Consider the following 20009-nt stretch of genomic DNA (forward strand, 5'->3'; position numbering starts at 1 on the left):
ATATGTGCTGCTGCATCCCCTGCCTTGAAATGCTTTCCATCATATACAGGGTTTACAGTTTGGTTCAATGGCTCTCAGCACCCCCCACTATAAAAATTATTCCAACACTTCTGTATGGTGCTAAGTAAAACTATGGCAACCCTTTCTATAAATCCATCAACACTGGTGACTACTCATTGTTCTGGCTGCGGGATTGTTTTCTTCTAGAAACTTTTTCCCAGCATGCATTATTGGGGGTTGGCCCTTTAAAATAGGCAAAGCCAAACAGCTCAGGCCCTAAGTGGCCATTTTGGAACTGGCAGCTGCTGGGGGTACGTTGCTGTTTTCCAGCTGGTGCGTTCCTGTTATATTTCCTTTCATATTGCTTAGGAAAGGGCACTTTCTCTTAAGACTTGTTTATTAGCAGCATGCCTGGCACAATGCATTTGAGCAGCAGCCACTGGTTCTGGATTTCCAAAGGGAGGGTAGTCTTTATCTAGTTATCTCAAGTACAGTTCAGAACACAACTCTCCTATGACCAGGTCACTTCACTGGAACCAGCAATACAGTTTGTTGTCTGTCTCGTAGGGTTGTGCTTTACAGATATGCAAGAGCATTTAGTGGCATCCAGTCTAGTGATCATTGCTGAAATGATACATAAATGTTAACCTAGAAATGAATTTGTGTCACAAAATGGTGATTTCTAGCAGTTTGTGTGTGCCCATGGTTATTTCATAAAGCTGTAGTGGTTATTTTTATTTCTCTCCTCTCCCAGCCCTACTTACTCCTTTCCTAAGCATCTTCATCAATTACTGATATTATTTGCTCATTTCAGTTGTTCTCCTGGAAGCCCTAAATGAGCCCACAACACAAACCAGGATTCTAAATTGTGCAGGGCACAGGAGTATGAAGCAGACATAATAATTTGTCCAGGGAACTGTAGCAACTCAAGTTGAAGGCTATTTCTCAGCAAATGTTTCAGGCCAGGAGGCAAATGAAATTGCAGTTAGTAGGGATAATGCTTGAATGTCAAAAAGGATAGGATAGGATCTGTCTAGGTCAGTCTAAAGTTTGCCAGTTCATTCAATCATATTTATTTTGGTTTATTTCAAAGTTGTTTCCTTTGCCCTTCCTACCAGAAGATGTTTTACTGTTGGGTAGAAAGAAGCCTACAAGCAAGAGGCTCTGAGATTTGGTTCACTCTCTGTGAGATGAAGAAAAATGATTTTGATAAAATGCCAAGCGAGAATATGTGCACGTTGGAAAGTGACAGTAGCAGCATAGTGTAGGAGCCTGTCGCTGGCAGTAATATCTTGGCAAACAAAGAGAACTTTAGCTTTTAATCCAGACTAGAAATTCAGGCAGTAGCTGTGAACCAGCAAATCCATTTGCAGCCTTTCCCAGAGGTGAGCTCAGCCGACTGTGAGGTAGAGCCATTTAAAATCTCACAAGCTGCTACCTGGGAAAGTTCACATTTTGCTTGTTTTCATCATCTGATTGCTGTTGGCAGCCTTAATTAGGGCCTCTTGTTTTTAGAGAGAGATCCGTGTTTGCATTTAGTTCACTAAGCCTGCAGGCTATCCCCTGAGCCCCAACGGCTGGCTGAGATTACAGATCTAAGCTTTTAACCTTGTGAAAACAGCCTTGATGATTGCAGATGGCCCTGGGGCAGCACCTATGGAGAAGTAAGCACCTCAACCTGCTCTGCCTAGGATGTCACCATCTTTTGAGTAAATACACAATTGCAGGTTTCCCTTCTGATGACTTTCTGGAATGTAAATACATTATCAAAATTCTGTGTATTGCCAGCCTGATGGAACATGATTTAGTAAAAGATGCCATGAGATAGAGGCAAACCAACACCATGTTAGTCACCAAATGGAGCTACTTAGGGAGACAAAGGTTTCTGGATCTAGACTGAAAAATGGGTTCTGAAGTGATTATTCTACTGGTGCTGTTTCAGGTAGCACTGGGGTGAGATTTACAGGCTGTATTGCAGTTCTAGCTGTTAGAGTAGAGCAAAATAAAATGCCTTGCCTAGGAAAGGGAGTGAGAGGTATGCCACATATAGGCCATGGTTCTGCAAGTATTTTCATGTGGCCAACACCTGGCAGAGCCCCAGTGATGTCAGGAATTCGCCTCCATGGAAAAATCTTTAGGGTCAGGACCATATTTTTTTTACTGAACTCCGCACCTTCAGCTCCTGCTGAGCAGCGTAGAAAGTGACTTCTCACCTTTGTCTCGCAACTCCCCACCATAGTCATGCCTTAATTTATCAGGTGTGATCCCTCAACTTTTATAAGCAGGTGGAACTAGGGCTAGCTAGGAAACAAGAATTCCACTTGGTAAAAAAAGTTGAGCTTTTTAAACTTGGTTTTGTTCTTCATGAGAACAAAAACAAGACCTTTAGAAAAATGTCATGAAAAAAAACACGAGAGAGAAAAACCACCCAAGAATTGAGATCTCTGAGTCTCTCCTGGTGGAGCTGTTCCATTTTGAATACATTATTAAATGTTCATTGTGTGTGCATGAGAGAGAAACTAACTCCATATCAGACAGAGCAGGGACTTCTACCTGGGCCTTTTACATCCCAGGTAAGTGCCCTAACCACTGAGCTATTGGCTATTCCAGGTGTGTGTGTGTGTCTCTCTCTCTCACACAAAATTCCCATCCAGCACTAGATAGAACAATTACACAATACTCAGTATGTAACAGATGTACAGGGGCATCTGGAGATACATAAATTTTGTGTGCAAGAGAAGAAATATACATGTGAACAAATTAACCAATTGCTGGGACAAACCCATAACAGTTGTGAGCATCATAAATAATTTCACATATTGCTGCTAGCTGCTCAGGGGGCTAGAAAAAGGAACAGGCAGGAGAAAGTTTGTCAATGGAACATCCAAAGAATAACTTATTAATGCAAAGAATGGACTAGAAAAGGACTGTACAAGAGGGAGGGTTGGAAAGGCAGGGCACACAAGAAGTGACCTTTACAAACATGTATGTGTCATGATGGCTGGTTTGGGGGGGGGGGGGGGAGGGTGAGCATTTATTATATTGTTTGGCATCAGTATGTCAAAATCATAATAATTCATGTGAGATATGCCATGTCAGGTATTGACAGGTAACATGTCAGGTACTGTTAGAATGTGTTAAGTAAGATGATAATGTTTATGTTCATGTGTTATATGTGTAATGGAAGTTATAGATATGTTTGGTATATCAGTATTTCAAATTGTGCTGTCTGTGGCATCTCAGACAGGGTGGCTGCAGAACAATAGTCTGCTTAATGGCCCATTAAGACATTCCTATGTGCAAGAGGCCCATGGGGAGAAGCCAGAGATATACCTGAAGAGTCACCAGGACTTGCTCATGTGACTCTGGACTCCATTTTGGTTCCTGTGAAATTCCACAAGCAGCAGCATCTAATGAGTCACCAGGAGCTGCTCATGTAACTCTGGACTCCATTTTTTATTCCTGTAAAATTCCACAAACAGCATGGCAGGGGCCAGAAGATATAAGGCAGAGGCCTGGGAAGCCATTTTGTCTTTCAGTCAGAATTCAGCTTCAGCTACCAACCTACTTCTGGATCAGCTCATCTACAACTGAACTGAAGCTGTGAAACAAAGGATCGAGACTCATCCAAGTATTGGATGTATGCCAGAGGAACTATACAAGTCTGCAACCTCCACAATTCTAGAAACCTGATGTATATGGACTTTCAAATCATTTGTATGTATCTGATTGCTTTAATCCTTTAACATTTCTCTTATGGTTTGTTTCTCTCCTTTTATAATAAACCTTTAGTTTTAATTACTGAAGGATTGGCTGGCAGCGTGGTATTTTGGGTAAGATCCAAAATTATATTGACCTGGTACTGTGGCTGACCTTTTGGGGTCAGAAGGAACCTTTTTAGTAAAGAGCATAGAGTTTAAATAACTGGTCTCTTTACTGGACCTGGTGGCTGATTAGGAGCCGGAGACTGGAATGCAGTAAAGGGGGCTGTGTGTATTTGTATACTGGCTTCTTGATAACCGGTGTGGGAAATCAAAAGCACAGTTTGTGGCTGATTGGGAAGTCTGGCTTCAGTGCCACCTACCAGTGCTGGGAGAATCTGCTCTCCTTTTATAGCCTGCCCTGACCTTAGCATTCTCAGGTGGCTGCCTTAGGCATGGAAGGGTCACAATATAATGTGACTCTATTACGTTTAAAAAAAACCCAAACCACACACACAGTATGGCCTATATTTTCACCAGTGCCTCGTTATTTTGGGTGGCCAAGCTGAGATACCTTAAAGGGCCCTGATTTTCAGAAGGTGGGCTGTCAGCACTTTTTGAAACTCAGGCCCCATTAAAGTCACCTCAGGTTGGACACCCCATCACTAGTCCCTTTTGAAAATTTGGGCCAACAGCTTTTACCAGCATCTCATCAGTGCCATTGCCATTATATATTGTCTACATTCATGAGCAATCTCACCACATGTGCCATGTGGTGTTGCATGTTGTCCTGGAGAGCCCTGGTCCTAGCCTTCCTATCTTGAGCAGTTATGTTTGCATAGCGGGGAGAATGACTATGGTATGTACAGAACCTGGATTTCAGTGGGGATGTGGAGCTTTGGGTGGTTTTTTTGTGTGTCATTAGGACACAATTGACCTGCAGCTTGTCCTCCCCCTTTCACATGCCTGGGAAAACTTAGAACTTTGATATCTAATATTGATACTAATTCTAAGTGTCAGACAGTTAATACCCGTGATCTCCTCATGCAATGTTTAAATTGCTTGCCTCACTCAGACTTTGCACTCCCGCTGAGAAAGGTCATACAGCAGAACCTTGTGTGCTCCCATGACTCTGGGTGGGCTGTGTGCCAAATGGCCCATTTGAAAGCTGCTCTAAAATGCATAACGGTCAGGATCGTGCTTTTTACTGTTTACTCCTGAAAATTCTCTCACTGTTAGAGGTTTGGTTGTCATGATGGTTTTGGCCCTTCCTAGCCTCCTTTATCTTTTTCTGTGGTGAGTTCTCATTTGCAAAAGATTCCGTTGCAGAGGTCCTCTCTTCTGAGGCCTGGTCTGAACATACAGTTGTCCTGTTCTAGCCAAAGGTGGGATTGTAAACGTGGTGCAACTTTGTGTTGTGGACCCTCTCAATAGATTTAAACCTGACTTACATTAGCTTATTTTGAACGAACTAAGGGGCCATGTTTAAACCAGTAGAAGTGTGGTCATGCAGGGAGTTGCACCAGCTTAATTAACTGATGCAAGTTTCTGTGTAGATAAATCCTGATAAACCCATTTTGGGATGGGATTATCCCCTGAAACAGTCAGCTCTTTTTTCTAGTGAAGTCTCCTTTTAAACTTGTGGTCCAAATTCATCCCTGAAGCAACTCCCCTGGCTTTAATGAAGTTACCCCCACAAGAATGAATTTGGCCCCTCTGCCATATAGACCATTTCAGACATGACTGACTAATTACAGTGGAAGATTCTTGCCTTATTCCTATTAATTATCCAACGGAATGGCAAATGCTTCAGGAAAACATTTAGTTGATATTGTTCTATTATGTACTTACACAGGGCCAGATTCTCCACTGCTTTGCAGCTTGTGTAGTCGTTTACGCCCATGCAGAGTGGATGTAAAATGGCACCAAATCAGAATTCACTGCTCATGCATGTGGTAACGTTTTACATCCACTTTGCATTCACTTTGTACAGATATAAAAGATGATTGAACATGCAAGCCAATGGAGGATGAGGCTCTCACATTGCCTACTTTCATTGACACCAGCATAAGTCGGTGTTGGCACACCCATGGAATGTATGTAAACAGTATGTGCTAAATGTAAACATATATGGTTACATCCTATACTGAAGGCAAGAGAGAACCAGGGCCACAGTTCTTGTATGTGCTTATATCCTACAAGGACTCTAGTCTTCACAAACTTCAGGGTCACCTTCAGATTTACTCTATAGAATATAAAAATGATTGCTAATGTCCATATGATTCTTCAGCAAACAGATGCAATAAAACTATGGTTTGTAATTCTCTCTTCTTTTTTTCCCCATCTTTCCTCTTGTGCAAAGCTACTTGCAGGTATGGCTAAGAAATAATATGACGTCTAGTCTAAAAATATACTGTGGAATCCACATTTTATCTTGAGGCTTTTTATTTTCTTGCAGTAACTCTAATGCTAGGCACAACGTGGACTCGTTATGCAGTTGGGAACATATCATGGCTACACATAAAGAAGGGATTACTTGAGCCCCCAGTGTGGCTGTTCTGCTTCCTTTTCTCTCTTCCTCTCACCCTAAGTAACTACAAACAACATGTAGATAAGACAAAACCCCAGCAATGAACAAAAGCTGCCTTCATGTTATCCATCAGTATTATTTAGGTAGGACATGCTGGGCTCTTCATGATACACTCATACTGTAAGTGATAAGCCATAACATATGGTATTCATTTACTTCTCCATTCCAACAGTAATATAGTGAAGACAATAAATTTTCCTGTTTGTTCTCTGACCCACTGTTCTTGGGTTAAGCAGCATGTTTTGTCTACATTTGTCAGTTGTTACAAGCTTCTAGCTGCTGTGGACTAGGGTATTGATGAACCCTGGAAAATGGAGCCTTGAATAATGTATAAAGCATTAAACATGCAACCATTTCACAGGGGGGAAAAAAGAAAAAAGTGTGTTATATGTTTTCTCTGTTGTAGCTCCTTCATTTACAAAACATATTTGTCAAGTCTTTTGCTAAGAATAATGCCGTGATGCAGTTTCCCATCATTCTTGTTAATGGGACTGTCTTAGTGTTACAGTAAACAACCATAACTCTTGTGTCTCAGCCATTGTGAGACATGGTTAGTTTTTTCAGCATCCAATTAAGGGTGTTTTAAATGTCATCTAGAGTCATGGGAGTGGTTGTTTAGTTTCCAGAGCTACAGCAAAAGAAGGGGCATTTGGAAAGGGGTGAGAAAATAGGTGTTTTAACAGGGCTGAATTTACTAGCAGGATTCTGGTGAAAGTTCTCATGTTGGGGGGGGGTTTTAGGTTTTTTTCATAAGGTCTGTAAAGAACTTGGAGGTGCTGTAGGAAACAGAAATGAAATGTTTGGAAAATTTTTGGTGGATGGGCAGAAGCTCCATTTAAAAATGCAAAAACAAATGTGATTAAAAAGGGAATATACTGCAAAAATCGTATTGCTATCTAACTACCTTTTGTTATAATCTAACTTGAAAAATAAAAGTGATAGGTGATGCATGCATTTTGCAAAACAAATTAGTGTCATAAACCATTCATATCAAGGTTTTCATTAACAAAAGAAACTTTCTATCAAAGAAATGTTAAGGGCAGTTTTAAAGAGGATAGTGCTCAATTGTTCTCCATGTCCACTGAAAGTAGCACAAGAAATAATGTACTTAATCTGCAGCAAGGGAGATTTAGGGTAGATATTAGGAAAAACTTTCCAACTGTGAGGGTAGTTAAATTCTAGAATAGGCTTCCAAGGGAGGTCATGGAGTCTGCATCGTTGGTTAAAACAAGTTGGACAAACAATGGTCAGGAATGGTCTAGGTTTACTTGATCCTGCCACAGTGCAGGGGATTGGAGTTGATTAATTCTTGAGGTTCCTTCCAGCCCTACATTTCTTTGATTCTGTAAATGTGACCTGGGGACAGATTGTCAGTGCTTGTAAATCAATGCAGCTCCGTGGGAGATATGCCAATTTACATCAGCTGAGGAACTGGCCCATTAAGTTCTTCCTATTTCAGAGGCATGTGTCAAGGCTGCAGTAAGTTACTGGTTTTGATTTAGCCCCAGTTTGACTTGTCCACATCTCAAAAGTCACCACCAGCACATTTGGGTCCCTAGTCAATAGTCTCCTAAGAAAGCCTAAGGACTGTAATGGCATGAAGACTGAACTATCCTTTTGTCCAGGTCAGCATTGAAACACATTCATGATCTGTGTGGAGGAGATTGGCAGTGTTGCCATCTGTGCTGTATCTGTTCTCTAGATAAAAAGGGAGATTCGGTCTCCACTGCTGACAACCTGCATCTTTCACATGCTAAATTCACTGGCAAATTTGAAAAATTGTTTGAAAAAGAGGAATGTTATTCCCATCATATTTTGCTTCTTTGCTTTTAATTTTAAGCATTGCATGATCGAATATGTTTACTACTAGAACCTAAGAATTCCTTTTTACCTTGCTGGGTGTGCATTTCTGCCCATAAATCCCCATAGGCACAAATCTGTGTGCACTGAAATGAGAATATAGCCCATCAATTTACCGGAGTCTGACACTCCTGAAAGCCTAAAGCACTGTAAAGGGGCAGAGATTCTTTGCAATGCACAGAGATTTGGCCACAAGACTCCCATTAACTTTAACATAGTCACACTGCTGAATGTGAACACCTCCTGCTGAATATTCGACCCTAAATGTGTTCATCCTCAACAAATTATTTATGAACAGTGAACTAGAAATGGTTATGACATACACAGAGGCATACGCACACAGTTGAAGGCAAGACTGTAAAGTTTAAAGGATATGAATGCTCTTTTCTACCTTCCTCACAGATCTTCATTATCCTGCAAATATGGTGAGGAAATACCCACTGAAGCAGAGTATCTGTTGATATCTGCTGCTGGCTTCACACAGACAGCTGATATGATCCATGTATAAGTGATTTTGGCAGGGTTATTCCTTGGGAAAATAGGAGACATTATTATAAGGTTCATACAGAAATTTGTTGTCTGATCCATATATTATCAGATTATTTCGGTCATTCAGAAACAATGTGGTTGCTCATAAAGGTAAATATGATGGCTGTATCGGGGTAAAAGCCTCCAGAAAATGAGAAACTTCTCTAAAACATAAGGACCCTTCTTACACATGCTACAGTAACTGATCATAGGGTTTTCCTGTTACAGTATTATTGAGCATATCTCACCATAGCTTTATAATGTTTTCAGTTCATTGGCTCATGCTTATTTGCATCTAGAGAATTTAGATCCCCATTTTATGATGAAGATACTATATTCCCCTACAAAGTAGGTGTTTTAGGTGTCCTCTTGATGTCTTCCTCTGCTGAAGATGATTTCAAAGTTGTGGAGAGGAGCACTGTGTTATGCCACTTCTGCAGTAAAGTATCTCTGATAGGCTGGTCTCTCAGCCACTTGCTTTCATTATGAGACGACGACATATCTGGCATCCCAGGATGTTGTCAGACTGTGATCTGGAGGCACAGGCTTCACTTTCAACATCTGATTACATTCTTAACACGAATCTTGCTAGTTTAATTCTCATCATTGTGGCAATCCTCGATTCATCTTCTGAAGAAAATTATGGATCCACTGAAAAGGGGGAGGAGATATATAATTCAAGAAGTTTTCAAGATTCATTTTCAGGAAGATGAAGAGCTCAACACATTATACGCTGAGTAGGGTTCTTTGAACAGTAACAATGCCACCTGCAGCACTAAATATGTAGTCTGAATAAATGTTTTATGGCAAGCAAGTCAGGAAGAGGAATAGTCAATCACTATTACCTTGTCTTTTCCCAGCAGATTAAAGATTCTTTTCTTGCATTTGCAATGACTTCTGCAGAACAGCCACACTAATGTAAGACTAGAGTCCATCTCTTTTACTCACATACCTCTCCAATACATAGCACAGTCCATGCATTAACCCTAGTAGTGATAAATAAAACACAGCTAAGCATAGTGCCATAAAGAAGTAGTAATAAGTAAACATATTCACACCCATTAAGGTGCTATGTTCCGCAAAGGAAATATGTTTCAGGATACTGGCACCGATGAATAACACTGCGGTAATGTGTTCCTGTTCTTTCTCCCACCATGAAAACCAACTGACAATAGGCAGACATTACATCATGGGTATCGTGCATAAGGACAGAACACAACCCTGTCTGAGGTTATGTAATTTAGGGTATGTTCAGGGTGAATACTCAGTCATTGTTCTGTGGAGAGGAGGCAGCCTTTCTCTCTGAGAAAGTGGGAGGAGGTGGCCCCTTGCCTCAGGGGGAATGACAGATGGTGGAGAAGAGTGGATGGTGGAGGGACAGAGGCAGGCAGAGGGGAGCTTGCGAGATGGAGAGAAACCAAGTCTGGGAATAACCTGATTGAAACGGCGAGTGGAAAGGGCAGCCACAGGAAAACAGGTACTAAGAGAAATCAAGGCAGAGAGGCTGAGGTTGGGCAGGAGAGACAGATATGCAGAAGGAGGTCCCTTCTGTTTAAAGCTGGCTAGTCAAGTCAATCCATCTTTTGATAGGGTGTTACTGAGCATCCATTTCTGTAGGTTCCTGAGCATCAGTTCTGGTCATTTCCTGACACTGAGTCATGTTGTCCTGGGGATCCAGAATAAGAGACCCAAAGGTCCTTAACATCCTGTGGGTGTGGTCTAATGTGCACCCCCCACAAGCAAGCACCACTGGGGTGAAGTTCATCTCTTCAGGAAGTCATGAGAGGCACTGGAGGCTTAAAGACTGACTTGGGCATTAGACAGGGAGAGAGTTGGGGAAAGGGGAACCTTGAACTAAAATTATAATAATAATAACCTAAAAGATAGTGGCCTGTACAAAGATAGATATAGATATATATTTTTATTTTGAGGGTAATTACATTTAGTAGTAAGTTAGTGTGTGTGTATTCAAATTGCTATTTTTATTATAAATATTATATATATTCTTCATATATTTAATGAAGTATGGGGAATCCAATTCCATTTTTTCCAGTTTAAATAAAATCCCTGTTATGTTGTTTGTTTGACAACCAGTTGTATTATTTTTTCTACCACTAAACAGCCTTTTATCATGGTGTAACGTTGCTCCAGTTCTCATCTAGCAAGTAAATTGTACCACCACTGTGATGGACCATTGCTAAGTCTTGGTCAGTGGTTTTGGGATGGGGTGACCCTCGGATGTATTTCAAATGATAACACAATAAGTCTACTCTGAAAGGATAGTTTATACTACTTGTAGCAGAAAGGCAAGGTAGGACTTGGCCCCAGGTACTGAACTTTGAAGACCTGGGGTCTGATATTCATGTCACTTGCCATCAGCTTGACATTGGCGTGACTGCATTGACTTTAAGGAGTTAAGCTGGCATAACTCAGGAGTGAGCAGAGAATCAGGTCATGAGACTGATGGTTCTGATCTTGCCCCTTTGAAATCAATGGGAATTTTGTCAATTTAATGGAAGCAGGAGCAAGCCCCAATCAAATGTAACACTTCTGTATCTAGAAGAACCAGTATAAAATTATTTTATTTTTTTTCTTGATCTCAAGATAAAATGAAAAAGAGAGATTAAAATCCCATATAGGGCTATCAGAAGTCTATGTTCCATTCAAGAACTTCCTCCTAAAACTAGCTGGGTTTCAAAAAGAGAAGGCGAGATCTTAGAGCTGTTGAATAGTTTGTATTCAGTGAATTCAGTATCTCCCCCCTCCCCCCCTTCACAAATCATCTGCAAGCAAGTTAGGATTTTCTCGAATGTGTTGGTGGTTCAGAATATTTGTTAGTCAGTTACCTCTGACTAATTTTTGGTCTGTAGATTGTTTCAGAGTTGGTTGTGAATATTATATGTAAGTCACTTTCCCAGGAAAGCTCTGAGAGCAAGAATAAAATGTTAACTGCAAAGAAAAGGCTTGGAGAAATGTCTGACTTGCTGATATTCTGAGGTGCCGGCCAAAGATGCTAAACATAAAATGATCAGATACGATGGTGATTTCTGACCTTCAACTGCTTGTGCAAGTAACAATAAAGAATGAATAGTAGTATGCTGGTTTCCTGTGTAATAATACAGAGTTATAATACAGAGGCAGTGAGTCAATCAGGAGGGGAGATCACAGTGGTAGATAGCACCATCATTTCCCCTTCCTGTTGGGAACAAGCACTCCTTAAAATGTGGGTGTTTCAGGCTGGAGGAGCCATGACTAGGGCAGATAAGTGACACACTTGCTACATCCTTGCAGCAGCCTCTGCTGGCAGGGTCCTAGCAAGTCCCTCACCGAAATTATAGATGCCCCTAAAAGTTATGCAGCACTTGCCCTTCTAGCAACTAACATTTCCTCAGGGAGCCTGCTAGAGTGTGGTGCAGTTCCTTTCAGGTTGGGGGCAGGGAGTGAATCAGGGCCTACATACTGGGAGACAGAAAAGTAATATTCAGAATCACAAAAGCAGAAATAAATTAGCTAAAGGCCATTTTACTGATAGCTGTAAAGAAAGTCTGGGTCATATATCTGAAGGCACTGTCAGACACAGAAAGGATAATCTGATGTTCTGTAGTAATACAATGGACAATAGCACTTGCTCAGGTGGCTTCTTCATAGAGAACTGTCTCTGGAATTCAGGATGAAGTCTGATTTTCAGGGACTATGGGATTTACTAAACCGTACAGAGCCAAATTCAACCCAATGAGTTCTTCATGTCCTTATCCTCCCTTGTTTTCCTCCACCATCTCCAGCCATCCGTATTTTATTCCAGGCTTTCTCTTTTATATGTTTTCCACCAACATAATATATTTTAAGGTTTTACACTGACACCCATCACTTTTGTATCTCAGATGTTCCTCCATGTAAAATCAATAGAATTAGCAAAGTCCTTAGTGGATTTCATGGAGTTCTCTGGCCCCCTTCTCATTTTGGGGTCAGAACTCTGCTTGGGGTAAGGACATTTTTTATTTCTATTATTTTTTATTTTATTAATTTACATTTTTAATACTACAGTTCATTGTATAATGGACAGTAATGTACGATTTGACTGTTCTTTAATCCCATTTCAAGGGTGGGTGGATCTTTGATTTTGCAGTTGGATTTTATGAACGGTCTTTCAGATCCATTTGCTATTCCTTTGAAAGTCTGACAGGATTATTAATGACTTAAAAAAATCTGAAAAAGGTAAATAATGAAAAATTATTGTACCAAATAATACATTTTAACACACAAATTTTGGTCATAAAGGAAAATGGAAAATTTTCTCATCTGGCAGCAAAAGTCTCTCTTGGATGCTTTCCCCATCCTCTTATATTTGGGAAATTAAAGTTAATTACCCCCTGGCCAAAATTATGGCTTTTGGAAAGCTAACCCTTGGTTTATGTAGAACAATAAAATCAAAAGGTTCGTATTTGTACTTGTCCCTAAAAAGGCTGATTTTTTTTTTAAATGCCAACAATGACTGGCTGCATCATTTAGTTCAGATCAAAGAAAAATCAAAATATTTTTCTCTTGGGGGTTGGTATTTTTCTCCTTTAAATTTAATGGGCCATCTTCCTAAACAGTGCACAGTGCCTTCAAGGTTAAAATACAATCTATGGCTTTCAACTTTGGAAATTGTAGATATAAATGAATTTTTAGATTTAGAAACAATCCAGAATTCATTTATCAAAATAATAATTATTTTCCTACCACAATCCCCCACCCTTAATTATAATTCTGTAACAGAACTGGGCTTGATTCCCCTTTTTATTAAGGTTGTTTCACTCCATCTGTTATTGATTAAGCTTATTTCCCAGGATAAATTACACTCTTCTCAAAAAATGACTTATGAAAGCCAGGAGTCTCTCCCAATTTGATTTCCCTTAGTTAGATGGTATATAGAATATCGTACACAGAACTAATATGGACAGACTTTTAATCCAACAGTTATTGGTCCCTGTTAGGAAAAGTGAGTCGGCGTGTACTAAAAGACTCTGGAACTTATCAGCTGAATCAATTTGATTTTAAATAAAAACAGGATGTCTTTCGTGTGTGTGTGTGTGTGTGTGTGTGTGTGTGTGTGTGTGTGTGTGTGTGTGTGTGTGTGTGTGTGTGTGTGTGTGTGTGTGTGTGTGTGTGTGTGTGTGTGTGTGTGTGTGTGTGTGTGTGTGTGTGTGTGTGTGTGTGTGTGTGTGTGTGTGTGAGACCTCTTCATAAAATGTGTTTAAATCTTAAATGTTCTACTAAAGAAAGATTGCTGTTCACTAGACTGCAGAGACTGGTTCATTTATGGATGGCATCTTAGGGTAACTCAAAGCTACCTTCTTTTTGTGCCTTATGAAATCCCACCCATAAAATCCCCCAATTCGCCACCATTGGCTACAAAGACAAAAAAGCTAGTTGTACAAATGAATATTCTTACATGTTTGTGAAATGTGTGTTCTATCATGAGGGCTGAATATGTGATTGGTGACCTATTTTGGGGTGGATTCTTCATTTGTTTATAAATCTAAAAATTCAATTACATCTACAATTTCAAAAGCAGAAAGGCATAGATGGTATTTTGCATAAGTATACAACCATAGATAGCATTTTTCACATGTTGTGCATACTCGCACACATAGAGCTGTCCATAGGATGGCAATTCTGTTTTTGTCCATTTTCAAGAAGCAAAAGCAAAACCTTTTGTAAGAGTATTCAAAAACAGAATTAAATCAAAATAAAATAAAATGAAACATAGTTATAAGAAGCAAATAGTAACTCAATGCCCATTTTTGGATTAAAATCTGAGCTTTTTTACTAGGGAAGGAGTCTCTGGAGGGTATATAGCCTTTAATCAAAAATGTTCCAGCCATTGTTCCCCCTTTTGGCCTGAGCAGTTAGCCAGTATTTGAGGCCTTGCCGGTTGTTTCCGGTAGGAGGAAAAATGATGTTGGAGTCAGATATTTCTTTGATTCAATCCTACTTATTTGCAAAAAATATACGAAGTCCAGTTTCCCGGATACAGGAGGCATCAAATAGCAAGAGACAGTTTCTTCGCTCACAGTTCCAGGCCTCATTCCAGCCACCACTCAATTCAAAAGCTCTTTTAGCAACTTAACAACATTTTGGTTTAGAAGCTCAGTAAATGTTGACAGCAGAACAAGGTGAAAAGGGACAAAAGGGTCCATATCAAAATGTAGAGTTGGGGACCTGAGGCACAGAGAGTGTTTGGCCCAAGCTCACAGAGTTGAACCTAAGACACAACCTATCACTTTAACCATTGGTCCATCCTTCCTCTATCTGTTTTGGCTAACATAGGTAATAAATGTGACAAGATTAGAACTCTGTAATATATGCCAAGAATACAAGATGTGCATGAACAATTTTCTTAAGTTATTGTTTGGCTAACCTAGTCTGTTTCCATATTAAGGTAAATTCTTTCATTTGGTTATTACACAGCTTCTCTAAAGTTTGCAAATGACAATTAGTTAGAAGCTGACTATGATAATTAACCATTATTAAATCCAACGTGTAGAGCCTCTTCTCCGTTGAAACTTCAACCACACTCTAGGTATAGCTTTAAAATAAAGGGCCATATTGTACCATCAGTTATTTCATATCTCCCCATTGAACTCAGTGTATTAGACCTGGGACCGGGTCATGCACCTACATTCATAGGCCATGGTATTGTTCTAATCAGATGATAATGAACAATTGTTACAGGTGGGTAGCAGATTCAGGGAAAGCATAATATATCTCAGTAAACCTAATGTGTATTGACCCACAGAATGGGTCAATAAATGGAATTTAAGAGACGTAGACATTTAGAATAGAGTTAGTTTGACCTGATTCTCCAGGCTTAGCATCACTGAAATGAATATTCTCTCTAATCTTAACTATTATTATCAAGTCCTTCGAGTTTAGGTTCCCTTGACTTATTTTAGGCATTTGCAAAGTGACTTATTAAAGTCAGTGGAGGCCCCTAGGTAGATATAAATTAAACCACAAATTGCTACATTACAAATCCTGGGTGCACAGAACTTACAGTCCAGGGACCAGGATGGGGGAAAAGTGCAAGAGAGAGACAATGGACTATGGTTTCTTTCTACTTTTGTGCCCTCCTGATCCTGCCCCAGGCATAATATAGACATCCCTGGGAACCTGCCTAAGCTACAGCACCCTTCCCGGTCTGCACCATGGCCGCACTACTGCCCAGAATCTTTGGATCTACTCCTGGCACACCTACACCAGGGCTTACTGGGGCTCCTTGGAAGGTCGCTTTATGGCTGACTTGCTGTGCCTGTACTCAGGGAATCTTCTGAGAGCTGCAGCTGGGCCTTTTACAGCCCCATGATATCATTCTGACCTTTTCACTTGGTGTGCGAGAGTACACTGACTTTTAAAAGATGTATTTTCCAAAATTACAATAAAAGGTTCTGGGGCAATGGTGACACTTCTGTTTGTGATGTTTCAACTGCTCTGTGTAGTCTTGTGATCCCTAATACCACTCTGACTATTTCCAGGTGCTTGTTCCTTAGGTAAGAAATGCCACTTTATGTCACTGGTTCTTGTACAGCCCACTTTATCTAGGTCCTGATTTTGCAAATGGATCTGTATAGCCCCCAGATCTTTACTGGTTTTATAACTAGGGCTCCATATGTTATGTAATCTCCATTGATAATGAGATACAACAGCCTGGAAACAGCCAGCATTTGCAGTATTACTAACCCCAAGCATTCAAAATCCATGAGTTTGCTCCCCAAAATCAAAATATTGACAGATAAATCATGAGACTTTTCAAAATAACAGCTTCTTGGATTCTTTTTTTGTCTTCTTGTGCAAAAGAAATGCAAAGAGATAAATAGTTCTGGTTTGTGAAGGATTTTGAGTTTGGTTTTGTTCCATTGTGAAAAGAAACCAAAATCTGACTCTGGGATCGGGGACTATATTTCCTGCTGCTGATTGAGATCTCAGGTCAGGTGTAAGGACTGTAACCTTTGGAATGATGCTAACTATTACTGCTTCTGCCATTTCTCAGATGCAATTCATAATTCAATCCTGCAACCCATGTAATGCAGTGTCCATTGCCATGCCAAAGCTGCACATTTGTGGCAGCAGTGAAAAAAGGCAGGCTGCACTGTATGATTGTTCATGATTTTGTTTTTAAACCATTTTTGTCTCATTCTTCATTTCCGCTGCTCTGTTTGGATGTCACAGTTTCTTTAACTTGCCCTGGCACAAATATCTCCTCTTGCTCCATCTGGAAAAGTGTATGTTTAGTGTATGTGAGAGGCGCTGGATGTTCCAGAAGCAATGTATTGTCATTTTGGTTCTTCAAAGCAGCAGTGCTGTGATGCTAGCCTCTCTTTTGTTAGCTCAGGTGGCTGCATCCCTGGTGCCAAGCACAAGAAGTGCCCAAACTGGAATTAAGAGATTACCTCTGTACCAAGTGAAGTTGGTAACATCTGAGAGTTTTAAATAATGCTACAAAGTGTGCACAGAACAGAACACATTGTTTACCCCAGATAACTGGTTGGAGCTCTCTTAAAAATTAAAATAAATGAAGAGGGAAGGCATCACCTTTCATATTTTCTATGTCCCAGAACATGGATTCTGATCCTTGTGGGTGAAAATATTTAAGGATGCAAAGCTGCACCTGCATAGCTCTTAGATACCTTTACTGGTGGTTGGAAAATGGGGCTTTCTTTGCCTGAAATTTTTGACAGTGTTGGAAAACTGAAAACTTGTGGGGGGAGGGGGGGGGTTTGGGGTTTCAGTTTTCTGACCAAATTCAAGGTTTTTTGAGGAAAAAAATGTCCTACAGAAAAATTCCATTGAGCTGAAAACCCAATTTTTCATCAAAAAATGTTTTGATGGAAAGTTCTTGACCACTCATAGATGTCTGTTCAGTCTGGTTGGTGAAGAAAAAGGGAGGGTTTGGGTATTGTGGGCATATTGTCTGTCTATTTTTAAGGTCTAAATGCAAAAGTGCTGGGAAACATTAAGGTATGGCAGTCTTTCCTTTTGGTCAGGAAAAAAACATAAAGTTTCTCAGCCTTCAAGTGAGATTCACTGCGGGGAGGGGTATGTTATGTTTTCTGTATGTATCAGCCACCTGATGTTTGCATTGCCTTCAAAATGGTAGATTATGTGCTAGCAAATTTGAGATCTGACTAGCAAACGGTGTGGGTGTTGCTGTATTATTTCAGGTCATGTTGAATTCACATCACCAAAATAATACAGGGCAGTGTAAAGTGATATGACTGACATCGCTGAGACAGTATTACAATGGAAAGTGAATGGTCTGTGAGATCTGCACCAAAGGCAACATGAGGAGACATAAGTTAGGGTTCGGAGGGTATTACATGAAGATTCACTTTGAAACTGCTGGAGCACTGATCAGCTGTTGTTTTCTTTTGTTTAAGCAGTTTTAGGTTTTCTTCTGGGCCTTGTTTGACTTATTGTGACGTTCCCCTGTGACTGACATTCGTGGGTGGTGAGACAGCTCAAAGGAAAGCCTGGAGATGTCAAATGGCAGCTCATACCTAGCATGATTAAAAAAACCAAAACCCTAAAGATGCTGCACAATGGCCATTGGTGGCACTAAGCTTCTTGCTGAAAGACAAATCCCATTCTGGAAATTCTGGACTGAATACAACCTCGTGTGTGATCCTGCTAAAGTCAATAGAGTCACACAGGCGCTAAGTCAGCACACATTTCAGCTCTTTGGAAGATCGTGGAAATGACTGACCGAGGCAATGAGAATTTAAATAAACTGCTACGAAGGTTGTCCAACTGTGGTCCGTGAAGCATTTGCTGGCAGCTTCCAAATAGCCTGGTGGCTACATTTTGCTGAACTTCCTCTGTTTCCAAAGGTGAAATTGCAATAAAAGAAGCTTTTGAAATACGTTCCTAATATTATTCTCCAAAGTGAGCATTTAGTGTAGTTGACAGAGGGGTGTTAAACAGCCATGATTTTAAGAGGACATGGCCCTTGCAAATGTGACTCTGCATGGGAAGAGGCCACAGAGATAACCTGCCTATTAAGATGTGTGATCCATTTTATGAAAGAGTTTGAAAGCCCCTTAACTGCTGTGTCCTTAGAGTCAGAAAGAGGGTGGAGTTAGATTCGGTTAAAAAGATGAAACAATTGGCACATGTATATAAAAGGTAGGTGCAGTAGAGCACACCACAGAATTATACAGTCAGGAAAAGATACTTATATTAAATTCTAGCCCTTTCCTCTGCAATATTGCATGATATGTTCTCATTTGATTTTTTTATATTGATGATTGATTTCATGATCCTGATGCAGTTTATAAATGAAAACATTCCAAAACTCATTTTGCATATGTCTGAAAGCAGACCCTGTGTTAAGGGGCTCAAACAGATAGGCCGACAAACTGATTGCTAAATGGATTACAAAGAGTTCCACCCTCCAAAATCCTGTGTGATTTTACCATCTGTAAAGAGCTTTCCCATGAAAGCACTGGTGGAGAAATTAAGAGTATTTGCATCAGAGTGCAGGTGATTTATCTTTGCTGTAAGAAGATTCATTTTCTGGAAACTCTAATCTGATGGATTTGCCTGAAAATGAGGTTCTGCATGTTGTACCTTAATAGTGCTTTTCTTCTGGTTTGATGAGAGCAGACCAAGGAACTATTATAAGTGTTGGGAATTAATATGGTGTTTCCTCTCTTATATGATAATGCTAGTTTTCATTTAGCATCTTTAGACCTAAAGGTACTGGAAAATTAATATTTTAAAGAAAAAATTCAGTAGGATCTATAGGAATAAAGAAATGATCCATTGAATCTCCACTAGTCAACGAACAGGATGCACAACACATGCAATAAATGAAGAGAATTTGCCAGGGGAGTCAAATATTCACTTCTGAAGTATCTGTGAGTTAATATTCAGCTGGTAATTAATAAATCAGTTGCAGATATTGTATACAGTGACGGGGCAAGGCTCAAAATTGGAGCTCACATGCTCCCATCCCTTTATTTGCATGGAGTGGAGCCTGCATCTGTGAAAAGGGGAGTTGATGATGCCCCTACAGCATTCCTTTCCTACCCCTCATCCTGTGGAAGCCCTTCCATGAGATTCCATCTTTATGACATTCTGGATGCACTGAGTTTGAGGAGGCAGGCTAAGGGAACCAGGTGTGCTCCTCTGGATTGTCCCTTCTCCCATACCCATACATTAGAACCTTTTTACAGGGCATTGTTGAGGAAACTTGAGAAAGGTGAGACCACAGAAATATGACTTCCCAGGAGCCATAGAAGAAATGGTAGAAGAAATGGAAAAGAGTGGAGTTAAGGGGCATGCATGTA

This window comes from Emydura macquarii, unplaced genomic scaffold, assembly GCF_026122565.2.
Source record: "Emydura macquarii macquarii isolate MOO-44397 ecotype Brisbane River unplaced genomic scaffold, CSIRO-AGI_Emac_v2 contig_1348, whole genome shotgun sequence".
Taxonomy (NCBI): Eukaryota; Metazoa; Chordata; order Testudines; family Chelidae; genus Emydura; species Emydura macquarii.